The sequence below is a fragment of the Sminthopsis crassicaudata genome, chromosome 1, assembly GCF_048593235.1.
Source record: "Sminthopsis crassicaudata isolate SCR6 chromosome 1, ASM4859323v1, whole genome shotgun sequence".
NCBI lineage: Eukaryota > Metazoa > Chordata > Mammalia > Dasyuromorphia > Dasyuridae > Sminthopsis > Sminthopsis crassicaudata.
The window spans coordinates 713,131,404-713,143,918 of NC_133617.1; the positions used below are offsets into that span (position 1 = coordinate 713,131,404).

General features: G+C 39.5%; 1 protein-coding gene across 1 annotated transcript in view; it reads right to left on the reverse strand.

Moving 5' to 3' along the window:
- The window catches only part of LRRN1 (leucine rich repeat neuronal 1), a 43,585-nt gene extending 38,045 nt beyond the window's left edge, over nucleotides 1-5,540 (reverse strand). The window contains exons 1-2 of the mRNA XM_074284056.1: nucleotides 5,470-5,540; nucleotides 4,731-5,315 (exon numbers count right to left, since the gene is read on the reverse strand). The gene's annotated coding sequence lies outside the window, so the exon portion shown is untranslated. The remainder of the gene's footprint in view (nucleotides 1-4,730; nucleotides 5,316-5,469) is intronic.
- Nucleotides 5,541-12,515: the final 6,975 nt, after the last annotated feature.

A 12,515-nucleotide genomic window follows, 5' to 3' on the forward strand; every position in this document is an offset into this window, starting at 1 on the left:
TAATTTCAACTTCATATGCTAAACCTACCCTAAATAAATATTAATCAAAGTTCTATTCACTAGTTAGAGATGGTTCCATTGTTTCTAGGAGATGAAATATGATTCCAAAATGGAATGTTTTATCTCCAGATTGGCTTACACCAAAAATAGATGTTCAGCACCCTTTTAAAAAATGTTAAATACAATATTTGAACAACCGTATATTAAATTTCAAAATGAATCAGAGAAAGCCTACTATTTCATGACTTGAAAATGTAATTTTAAGAATGCTTTATGAAAGTCTAAAGAAATGAATTTCATGCCTTATAATTTACCATATTTTTCTTCATGACCGTAAGACTCCTTGTTGGCATTTATAATCAACATAGTTATTCTAGCAGCCAACTTTCTGAAGCTGCAGAAAAATTCTATTGAATTTAATGGGCCTTCTTCTGAGGAGTCAAAGACCTTCGATTCAAATCCTGACTCTGTTACTTGAATATGTGGCTTTTGTCAACTTTCTCTGTTTCAATGTCCTCATTTGTAAAATGAATAATTTGGATTCAGCCATCCCCAAGGCCCCTTGGGGTTTGAATTCTTACTATCCTAAAACAAGAATTCTTAACCTAATATATGAACTTGTTTATTGTTTTGAATATATTTCAATATAATTGGTTTCTTTTGTATTCCTATGCATTTTGTGCATTTTAACTTATTATTCTGAAAAGGGTTTATAGGTTTCCCCAAGGGGTCCACACACAAAAAAGTTAAGAATTGGTTCTATTAAATAACTCATTGTTAATTACTATAGCTGGTAAGGTATGTGTGTATGTGTGTGTGTGTGTGTGTGTGTGTGTGTGTGTGTGTGTGTGTGTGTGTGTATGTGTGTGTGTTTAAATGAGTAGCTTCCACCATAGGGACAAATATTAGGTTTATGGTGGGATTAATTCTGCCTATCTCTTTTGATTTTTCAGAATCTGTTACCTGGTTATTATTATCTGAAATTAAGATTCAGAAGAAAGACCACTGGATGAATTCAGTTTCATGAATACTCTTTTACTTTTTTAGGATGGCTTTTCTAATATTGTTTTACCCTTAACAACTTATTAAGGTCAGATTTTCAAACTCCTCCCCCTTAATTACATCTGCTAAAGAAATGCTTTCTAGAAATAGGGTAATAATAACATCTCGTGTTTATAAAGCATTTTATATCTATGATATGATGCTCACAACACTGTTACTAGGTAGGTGGCATTATCCTTATTCTACAGATAAGAAAAATGAAATCTAAGAGACTTGCCCAAGACTATTTGTAAGCCTGAAATTTGAACCCATACTTCCTTGCCTCAAGTCCAGCATCATCACTTACCCTATTAAGGCTAAATCACAGAAGTGGATTCTCATTTAAATTAGGGGGTTGGGTCATTTTAAAAGGCACTAAAGCTATTTCACAAACTCTTCTGTTTTTTGGTATTCAACAACAAAAAAGCTTATCATTTTCTTTAGAAATGTCAAGTTTATTTTATATATCCTTTCAATCTATAAGAAAGATAGACTCCTAATTTTCCACATCAGTAGTTGTAGTCTGGTCTGATTTGCAAAAATTATATGTCAGCTCCAAGACACCCACCCTTTCCAAACATATACTTTCATTGATGATATAGCAATTGTGGACTATAACTTTTTCTTGTTTAAATTTGATTCATTTTATTTTTTTCCCTGAGAGAATGCTGTCTTATGGGTAAAAGGCATTGAACCAGCACAAAATAATTTAAGGAAACATGTAGAATAGCAGACTAACATCTGTTGTTTTTCCCCCCTCATAACACTGTACCCTCTAACACAATGCTGTCTTCTTTTTTATGTGCCTTTCAATGAAGCTATAGAATAGTGAAGCAAACCCCTTCTTGGTGAATAGAATAGGCCCTTTTACTCTTGGCCACTGTTTGAGACTCAACAAAGGAAGAGGCAAGTGGAGCTGGCACATTACTAGGTATGTTCACCCAGCCTCACGTGCAGCCCACGCTGCAAACCCTTTGTACCCGGTGCTACACAATACCAGGAGGTGAACAGTGCACGGAGTATTGTCTATCAAGCTCATGTTAGCAAAAATGGAGGGAAGATCTTGCTTTATTATCCCTCTGAACTGCACTATTCTAACAAACTTTTACAATGTATAGTGCTTGCATCTAGGACACATACAATGGCCAAGAGATCTGAAAGTGTAGCAACTGTATATCACTACTTCTTCTATAGATCGGGCAGTCATTCAGTCAGCAAATATTTATGAAGTTTGCATAAGGTTTTGGGATAGCCTATCCTTACCAGACTATTAAAGGCATATGGGAAATGGTCAGGGAAGATACAATCCATCCACATACACACACAATTTCAAGAGAAGGAAGTACTAATAATTGGGGTAGGTGGGGGCAGTAGTGCAATAAGGAAAGGCCCCCTATAGAAACAACCTGGTAAGTGGGACATGAACTGTGTTTTATGGAATCTAGAGGCAAGATATGAAATTTTTTTTAATGTTTCCAGATAAGTCACTAGCAATGTTACTAAATACCCAACTATACAAAATAGCGATATTTCTATGTGTCTGTCTATCTGTCTATCCAACTCTCTGAGTGTGTATGTAGAGATGATAAGCCACCCTAAATATTATTTCTTTTTTTTTTTTCATGAAATCTTTGATTTCACACCACGCCCATTGGATGCTCAATTTTCTTATAATAAATAATCAATGCATTCCCAGCACCTGGGACAGTGCCTTACACAGAGTATACACTTAACTACCTGAACAGTAGGTTTAACTAATCTGGGGGAAAAAAAAAAAAAAAAAAAAGGATGTTGTTGAAACCACTTCCGAGGATTAAAAGCAGCTTAAAGTGTGCACTACTTCATAAAAATCTATATTTACTGATCTAGAAAGTAATGTCTGAATCTTACACAAGATACAACCAACCAGGTAGGGAGTGAGCTTTACTTTTGAGCTTTTGATACAATAGCACTCAAAGAATTTGGCTCCTGAATAAAGGTGACAGCAAGCCATACAATTCCCAAACAGAAAAACTCACACTGCGCCTTTATTCCCTTTTCTTAAGGACCATTGTTGACTGAAGACTCCTTGTCTTTTAAAATTCCTTCATGTGAATGGATGAGGCAAGACATCTGCCAGGATACACTCACATTTGCATGCAAATCAGAGACTTAGGGACACACATGCTCCTGGTAGCCAAACATCACTCCTACTCTATATTTATGGTGTTCAAACTTCTTTCCTTAACTTTCCATTCTCACAATGAACCAATTCTTTCTCTTTAAAATAAAATAGCACAGTGGATAAGCTCTCTAGCATAGGGTGATGATGTGAAATCATGAGAATATAATGGCTAAAGGAAAAGGAAAAGCCTTTTCTTCAAAAAAGTACGTGTAAAAAGTTATTTCAGGAGAGTAGTTTCTGTTATTACACTATTACAGAAATTAGGGGAAAATTTTTTCTCTCAAAGTCTTCTCTAAGCTATTATATCCTGGTATAAGCAGATTCTCTGGCATCATGAGTGTAGAGTTGCACTGTTAACCCTTGATTGAGATCTAATCTAAAAGTCAGTCCAAGGCACCAGCCTCCAACCTCCTTGGTAATTATAATTCCTCAAGTAGACCCAATGGATGATTACACTTATTGGGAACTACTTTAGAAAAAAAATTACGAATGCAGAGACATTTTTTTTTTTTTTCAATGCCTAACCCCACCCAGACAAACAGTTCTTTAGAGAAGGAATTGGAGAGAAAAGAAAGGAGGGATGCTCATTTTGCTCTTTGGCATTCTTTCCTATGCACTCCTCTCCGGGCAGTACAAAGGACACTTGCTGGCAAACTTTCCTTACTGACTTCCCTGATTGAGTGGGGTTGGCAGCAGTATCCATGCAGCTCCTTTGGAAGACACTTCCCTAAAATCATAGCTTCCTTAAACTGTGGGCTCCCCAACTACCCTCTTTAGGTTCAGCTCTTAACTAATGGGGAAAATGCACTCCGCTTTAGCTATGTTTTCATTTGTGCCTGTTACGATCTTGAGCTGCTTCATAGTTTAGAACCTCTCCCTCCTCAATCCACCACCTTCTTCATCCATATTAACTAGGCTGGAATCATGACCTCCCCTTCTTCAAACGCCGCTCTTTCATTACTTCATTCTTCCATCTCTTGCCTTTTCTCACTTCATATTTCTTAGTAGTTCTTCCCTCTTCAACTAATTCACCTCCTCTCCATCTTTTCCTTTCTTCTCCATCCTCCGCTGCCTTCCCCTTCACATCCCATCATCCCCCTTTTCTCCTTATCCCCTGGTACTTCCCTCCCCCATCTCTGAAAGCTCTTCCCTAATCTCTGCCTCTTTCTTTTCTTCTCTCCGGTTCCGCTCTCCCCCCTTTTTTCTCTTTAACTCGCAACGCTCTCCTCTTCTGTGCTGGGATCTTTTCTCCTCTCTTCTCATTCCCCCCATCCCCATACATTTCCCTTCTCTCTAACCCTACGGGTATTCCCTACTACCATCCTTTTCATTCCTTCTCTTTCCAGTCCTCCCACCCCCAGTTTACCACTCTTCTTTTCACCTCCTCTGCTCCCTCTCTAACCTCCCCTGCAGCCCTCATCAGGAACCCCTTCCCCAGAGCCTACCGACTCCTGCGGCACATCCAGCCAAGTTTACCGCGACTTCCCTCCCGGGGTCCCCTGCTCCAAGGGGACATCGCACTTACCCAGAGAGGCCCGGCGCGGAGGAGCCCAACCCAACCCGGCGCCGGGTGTGCGTGGAGGGATGAGGGGGTTGGAGAGTGGCGAGGGAGGACTAGCGGAGGCTGGACAGAGCCGAGCCACCCAGTCCGCAGCAACAGCGCGCACTCGACCCCGGCGCTAGCGGCAGGAGCCCGGGAGATGGCAGGGCTCCGGGAGGCAGCGACACATTCAACAGCTGCTGCACCGGGACTCCTGGAGCCGAGGGGACAGGGGCTGGGGAGCCAGAAGCGGCTGTCTTGGGGGAGGGAGGTGTGCAGGACTGGAGGGGGTGGGGCTCCGCGGCCACAGCTGCTTCCTTCCCCCCAGTTAGGTGACGGCCAAGTCTAGCCGCAGGCTCCTTGGCTGGGACGCCCGCGGTGGCGGGGATGGGACTATCGTCTGCTGCTGGTGCTGCCGGCCCCGGCGCCTGCCGCTGCCGGCCCCCGGTCCTTAAGCGCCGGCTAGCGCTGGTGCTGACGGGGCCGCGGCTGCCTCCTCGCTCCGCCTGCCCACCAGTGCGCTCGCTCGCTCGCTCCCTCGGCTTTGTGCTGCCCGCAGCCAGCGTGCACCTGGTGTAAGCAAAACAGGTCAGCTGATGGGCTGCGGGCTGATTGGCTGCGCTCCGCTCCCCCTCCCTCTCCATCCCTGTGCCCCCAGCCTCCCGCCCCTTGCCTCCCCCTCCTTCTTAGCCTCAGCGCCCCTTCCACCTTCCCATTCGCTCACATCAGAGACCCGGGCAGGGCACCATCTGTACGGAGGGGCTGGTAACAAAGGGAGCGCGCCCGCTTGGCCCTGCCTGCGGAGGGCTGGCCAAACCGGGTCGCCTATGGGGTGAGAGCAGTGGGCTACTCTTTTTTTCCAGGGGACCGGCGGCTGGGGAAGGGGACTGAGTCAGGGGCGGGGGGCCGGGAAGGCACTCGTCCTTTCTTAGCCAGAGATGGACCTTAAAAGCCAGTGCAAGAAGGAGAGAGAGAGGAAGCACAATGGGGCCAGAGCCGCTGTTCCTGGGGAAGACCTCTTTGGCTTAGTAATCAAGATGCATTGTTTAACACTCACACTCACTCACACACACACACACACACACACACACACACACACACACACACAAGCACACACACATAATAAGCACACGCACTTTGAAAAATATAGGGAAACATATATATGTTAACAAGGGAGATGAAATTGTCAGCAAGGGAAGTAGCACTTGGCTTTCGAAACAGAGGAGACACTTCTTGTGATTCTATAAGCCTTATGTAAACATATAATCACATATAAATAGATACAGAAAATGTATAAACAACCTATATACACTATGTGCATTTCTTTATCGTTTTCTTAGTGATCATTTGAACCTGGATCTTTTGACTTCAAAACCAATACGGATTTCACCCTGCCATACTACTAGAGGATTTTTTCAATAGTTATTTAGTGACTGGAAAATTGGACGGGGGAGTTCGGTCATGCAATGGATCGAGAACCTCTGCCCTGGAATCATGAGGGCTTGAGTTCAAATCAGTACTTACTTGACATTTACTAGCTGTATGACCCTGGACAAGTCATTTAATCCTGATTGGCTAGAAAAGGGGGGAAAAAGAAAAGTAGATAAGCTCTTTTCAGTATACAGAACAGAATGATTGATGCTGCTTGTGGAATTAGAGAAAAGGATGGGAAGTAGTGATGATGATGATGATGATGATGATGATGATGATGATGATGATGATGAAATAATACCTTTGAGAAACATTGGTCTTTGCCCCATAGCAATATGAATATTAAAGTCTTCTGAAGGCAGAGAAAGAAAGGTGAATTTAGAAGATGGGGCTCCCCATCCCAGCTCTGCCCCTTACTCTGTGTGTAGCCTTGAGCAAGTAGCAGCTTCATTGGGCCTCAGATTCCTCATCTGTAAAATGGAGAGATTGGAATTCATGAACTCAGAGACACCTTTCAGCTCTAAATACTGTGATTCTATGATCTTAAGTTCTAAGATCTAACAGGGGTTCTCAAACTACGGGCCGCAGGCCACATGCAGTCCACTGAGGATGTTTGTGTGGCCCTCCGGGTTATGGCAAATGGGCTGAGGGGCTGAGACAGAGTGTGAGGGTTTGTTTTTACTATAGTCAGGCCCTCCCACAGCCTGAGGGACAGCGAACTGGCCCCCTATTTAAAAAGTTGGAGGACCACTGAATTTCTTAATCATGCCCAAACTCAGCTTTTTGGGCTCCTAAAATCTATAGTGCTGTCTATTTTAATGTAAGGTAGTTTATGTGGTAGAGAATTTGCCTTAAAGTCAAGGCAATCTGGGGTCAACTTTTATCTTTGATACATACTGAATATATGACCTTAGCCAAGACATTTAATCTTTCAATCTTCCCAGCCATTCTCTAAGAGTAGGATTCTAGAACAAGTGCTGATCTGCATTTGTAAAAGGGAGTTTTGAAGTTTGTGGAGTTCCTTATACAAAGTGAATGATGTCTGGTTCAAATGTATAATAATAGTTAGCATTTATTTATTTTTATAATAACTTTTTATTTTCAAAATGTATGCAAAGATGGTTTTCAACATTTACCCTTGCAAAACCTTTTATTCCAAATTTTTCTCCCTTCCTTTTCCCCCAATTCTTCCCTTAGACAGCAAGTAGTCCAATATATGTTAAACATGTATGATTGTTCTGTACATATTTCCACATTTATCTTGTTGCACAAGAAAAATCAGATCAAAAAGAAAATAAAAAAACATGAGAAGGGGGGGGAGCAAGCGAATAACCACAAAAAGGTGAAAATCCTATGTGATGATCCACATTCAAACATCATAGTCTTCTTTCTGGATGTAGATGGCTTTCTCCATCACAGATCTATTGGAATTGGCTTTAATTACCTCATTGTTGAAAAGACCCATGTCCAACAGAATTAATCATCATATAATCTTGTTATTACTGTGTATGTATTCTCTTGCTTTTATGCTTCTACTCACTTCACTTAGCATCAGTTCATATGTCTCTCTAGACCTTTCTGAAATCATCCTGCTAATCACTTATAAACAATAATATTCCTTGACATTCATATACCATAATTTATTCATCTATTCTCCAAATGATGGACATTCACTCAGTTTCCAGTTCCTTGCCACCACAAAAGGCTGAATAGCCAGCATTTATATGACACTTTAAGGTTGGCAAAGCATTGTATGTAAAGTATTTACCCTGACAAAGATCCTATATGGTAGAAGTTAATATTATTCTCATTTTACAGAGAGGAAACTGAGATGAAGAGATTAAGTAAATTGTCCATGGCCACAGAGCTAGCAATTGTCAGAGATAGGGTTCAAACTCAGGTCTATGAGTCCAGTGCATTATTTATTACCTCAACAAAAAAGGTGTCTATCCACAGGGTGATTGTGAAGATCAAATGTGTTCATGTGTGCAGAATGCTATATAAATGTTGGTGATTGTTATTAATAAACAGCTATAGACAAACTGGCAGAAAAAAGGAATTTCAGGTTTCATCAAAATTAAGCAACCCACTGGCATCTACAAAGAACAGAACAGGGGAAAAATGATGAGAAGATTATTGATACAAGTTGGATCTAATATTGTTCAATAATATTGTTTCAGAGCATGCTCTTACCTCCTTCCCTGCCTCCAAGGAATATAGAAAAATGTCAGAGGATAACAACAGGTCAAAGGGAATGGAAAGAGAAGATGACAAGTTAGTAGGAAAAAGGAGCTTGACAAGTTTCTTCCTTCCAACTCATATTCATGCTATTTGAAAAGGAACTAGGAGACCTATTTTTGCTAACTCTTCATTTGTTAATTTTCTCACTAAGCTGTACCATGAAGGACACTAAAGATTCTCAAAGTGAGAGGCTAGGAAGAAGGGCAATATAGGGGATGAGGAAATACAGAGGCTCAGTGTAACATGCCCTCCTGGCAGTTACAATTACTAGTCTGCCCTAGGCCCAATAGAGTGCCTTTGACCCCTGACCTTTGCAGTGTCAACTCTACCCGGCTTGCCTCCTCTGAGGCCTTCAAAGGTCTCTGGCCACGATTTCTTGAATCTATAGTTTAATAACCAGTAGCACGCTCAAGAACAGCCACATGTAATCTTAAAAGCCTTTATTATATGTACTCACTTGATGCCCTGACTTGTTGGTTCCCTAGGCAACACCTGGTCAGAAGACCCACATGTTCACTACCAAACTCCTTACCTCTCTTGGCTATCCATCCCCTTGGCTTAGCTACCCCAGGTTAGGGAGCCAGGTTAAAGAGCTCCAGGTTAAAGAGTGCCAGGCTAAAGAGAGCGACTGCTGCCTGAAGTGGGCTTATAAAGGGCCTGTGAGGTCACACACACAGCCAATCAGTGAGAGAGTGGTCACCCATTATGAAGCTATCTCAATGTGGCCAAGATCCCACCCACAGGGCAGTCTTATATCCACAGAGAATACTTCTGGTCAACTCAATCTCCTGTTGCGCTGTGGTGCCGCCCATTTAAAGGGCCCTTACAGCTCAGAGGTGGGAGATCCAATGTCCTTTATTCAGGAGAATTAGCAGACCATTTTGACTTGAATAGAGAGTACTTGAATAGAGAACATAATATGAAATGACTGGTAAGGGAAGTGGGAGCCAGATTTTGGAGATCTTTAAGTACCTGAAGAGGATATGTCATTTTTCCTTAAAAGGATAGTATCATAAAATCATAGAGTTGGGGGGCGGGGAGAACCTCACATATCATCCAGTTCATTATAAATACTCACATTACAAATGAGAAAGATGAAATACAGATTATTTAAGAGTTGACCAAGATGATCTGTATGAAATTATAGAGCTGGGATTTTAAGCCAAGTCCTAAGAATTAAGGCATTCTTTTTACTATATGACTGCCTTCCATCATTATTTACTAATTTTTTTATTAAATCTTTTTATTTTAAAGACATAGACATGGATAACTTTTCAACAGTGACTCTTGCAAAACCTTGTGTTCCAGATTTTCCCCTAATTTCTCCCCCTCCCCTACATGGGAAGTAATCCAATATATGTTAAACATGTTTAAAAATTTATGTTAAATCCAATATATGTATACATATTTATTCAATTATTGTGCTGCACAGGAAAAATCAGATCAAAAAAGAAAAAAATGAGAAAGAAAACAAAATGCAATCAAACAACAACAAAAAGTGTAAAAATATACAAAATCTTGTTTCCACAGTCCTCTCTTTGTGTGCTCTCTTCATCACAAGATCATTGGAAGTGGCTTCAATCCTTTCATCGTTGAAAAGAGCCACATACATCAGAATTGATCTTTCTATAATCTTGTTGCTGTGTACAGTGATCTTGTTCTGCTTACTTACCTTTGTATCAGTTCATGTAAGTCTCTCCTTGCCTCTCTGAAATCATCCTGATGATTGTTTCTTATAGAACAATAATATTCCATAACATTCATATACCATAACTTACTCAGCCATTCTCCAACTGATAGGTATCCACACAATTTCTTAGTCCTTGCCATTACAAAAATGGCTCCTACAAAACTTTTTACAGATGTAGGTCTTTCCCTCCTTTATGATCTCTTTGGGATATAAGCCCAGTAGAAACCCTATTATATCAAAGAAAATGCACAGTTTGATAACCTTTTGAGCATAGTTCCAATTTGCTCTCCAGAATGACTAGCTCTGTTCACAAATCCGCCAAGAATGTATTAGTTTCTCAGTTTTCCCACATCTCCTCCAACATTCATTATTATCTTTTCCTATCATAGCCAATCTGAGATGTTTAGTGGCACCTTAGAATTGTCTTAATTTGCATTTCTCTGTTCAATAGTGATACAGAGCACCTTTTCATATGGCTAGGAATGGTTTCAATTTCTTCATCTGAAAATTGTCTGTTCTTATCCATTGACCATTTATCAATTGAAAAACATCATTCTTTATTCTTAAAAAATGATTTGGCCCTAGAGTGATTTTTTTTTTCTTGGCCAACAATAAGGGGAGGGAAAAATACCTAAAGGTGAAGAAAGCTGTCTAATTTCTATGTTGCTATGTTTTTGATGTATTTTATCTTGATGCATTCATGAGATTAGATTACACACCAACATTATCTGTGGGAATTTCTAGATTACACAATCCCTTTGAGATTATCCAATAAAACCTATAAGGTGTCTGAGAAATATTTTAATTGGCACTCAATTGTCGTGATTCATGTGAAAAATAAAAAAGAGATGGAATTTAAGGGAGTGAGGATTTCGAGATAATTATTAGAAATGGATCAGTATTTTGAGAATGTAAATTTCTCATTTCATGAGGTACTGCAATTAAAAAAGCTAGAAACCTAGCTATTCCTAACTGAAATCTAGATATCAGAATTCTCAAGATACATTGAAGGAGCTTCATTATAGATATATACATATATATATATATTTTTTTTTAAATCCACAGTAACTATTAATCTCCTAGCTGAGATGGCTTTATAATTGAAAATCATATTACAGTTATGACCACTGGTAACTTTCACACCATGCATTTTCTTACCTTGAAAATCTTTCCTAATTAGTGGGGGATTAAATTTTTTAAATTGACACTATCACTATAATGGAATATTGTTATCTTGACACCATTAATAAATTTATTACAAGACCTTGCTTGAGGTTTGTGAATGAGAAATATTGACCTTTCTATAAAAATCTAAGCATTCCACAAGCAGCTAACCTATGGACATATAAATGAAACAGACTAAAACTTATACCAAACTAGAGGTCAGAGAAAAGGAGATGAGGTGAACACGAGCCAAAAAATATTAAGTCCTAAAATGTTAGAGCTAGATGATATTTTAGAGGTCATTCAGTCTAGGAATTCTTAACCAGCTGTCTAAAGTGTTTTTAAAAAGTAATTATTTCACCATTGTTTCCTTTATAATCCAATCTATGGATTACAGAAAAACATCATTCTGAGAAGGGAAAAGTGGTTTATGGCATAGAAATTTAAGAACCTCTTATCTAGGCCACTTTTTCCATAGTCTAATGAAGAAGAAGGAGGGCAAAGAGAAGAAGGAAGAAGAGGAAAAAGGAGGAGAAGGAGAAAGATGAGGAAAAGAAAAAGAAAAGAAACATAAGAAATAATAACTTTTCTGAGCATGTTTTCAATAAGCCTACATTATATGCTAATATTTTTATTCAACTATAAAGTATTTTCATTTTGTATATTCCTCAGTAGAGAATATAAATTCCTCCATAGAATATAAAATATAAAATAACAATTGTAGAATAATGAATATTCCCAGCACTATTTCTATCTGTATTTGATTAAAAAAAGATTCAAATAATGCTATAATAATAATGGCAATAGTCTAAGATGATAATGATGATGAAGATGATGATTGTCATCAAAGAACACTTGATAAAGAGGACACAAACCAACAGAAATACTTTTAGAAAAAAACATATATCACTGAGAAACTGAAAATCATCAGATTTTTAGAATACAATAAAAGTGCCTTATATCAAGTGGATCCTATGAAATGACAAAAGTACTAAAATGGAATCAAAAATGTGTCATCATGTTGGAGAGGATTTGGGAAAACTGGGACACTGATGCATTGTTGGTGGAGTTGTGAAAGAATCCAACCATTCTGGAGAGCAATCTGGAATTATCCCCAAAAAGTTATCAAACTGTGCATACTCTTTGATCCAGCAGTGCTACTACTGGGCTTATGTCCCAAGGAAATACTAAAGAAGGGAAAGGGACCTGTATGTGCCAAAATGTTTGTGGCAGCCCTTTTTGTA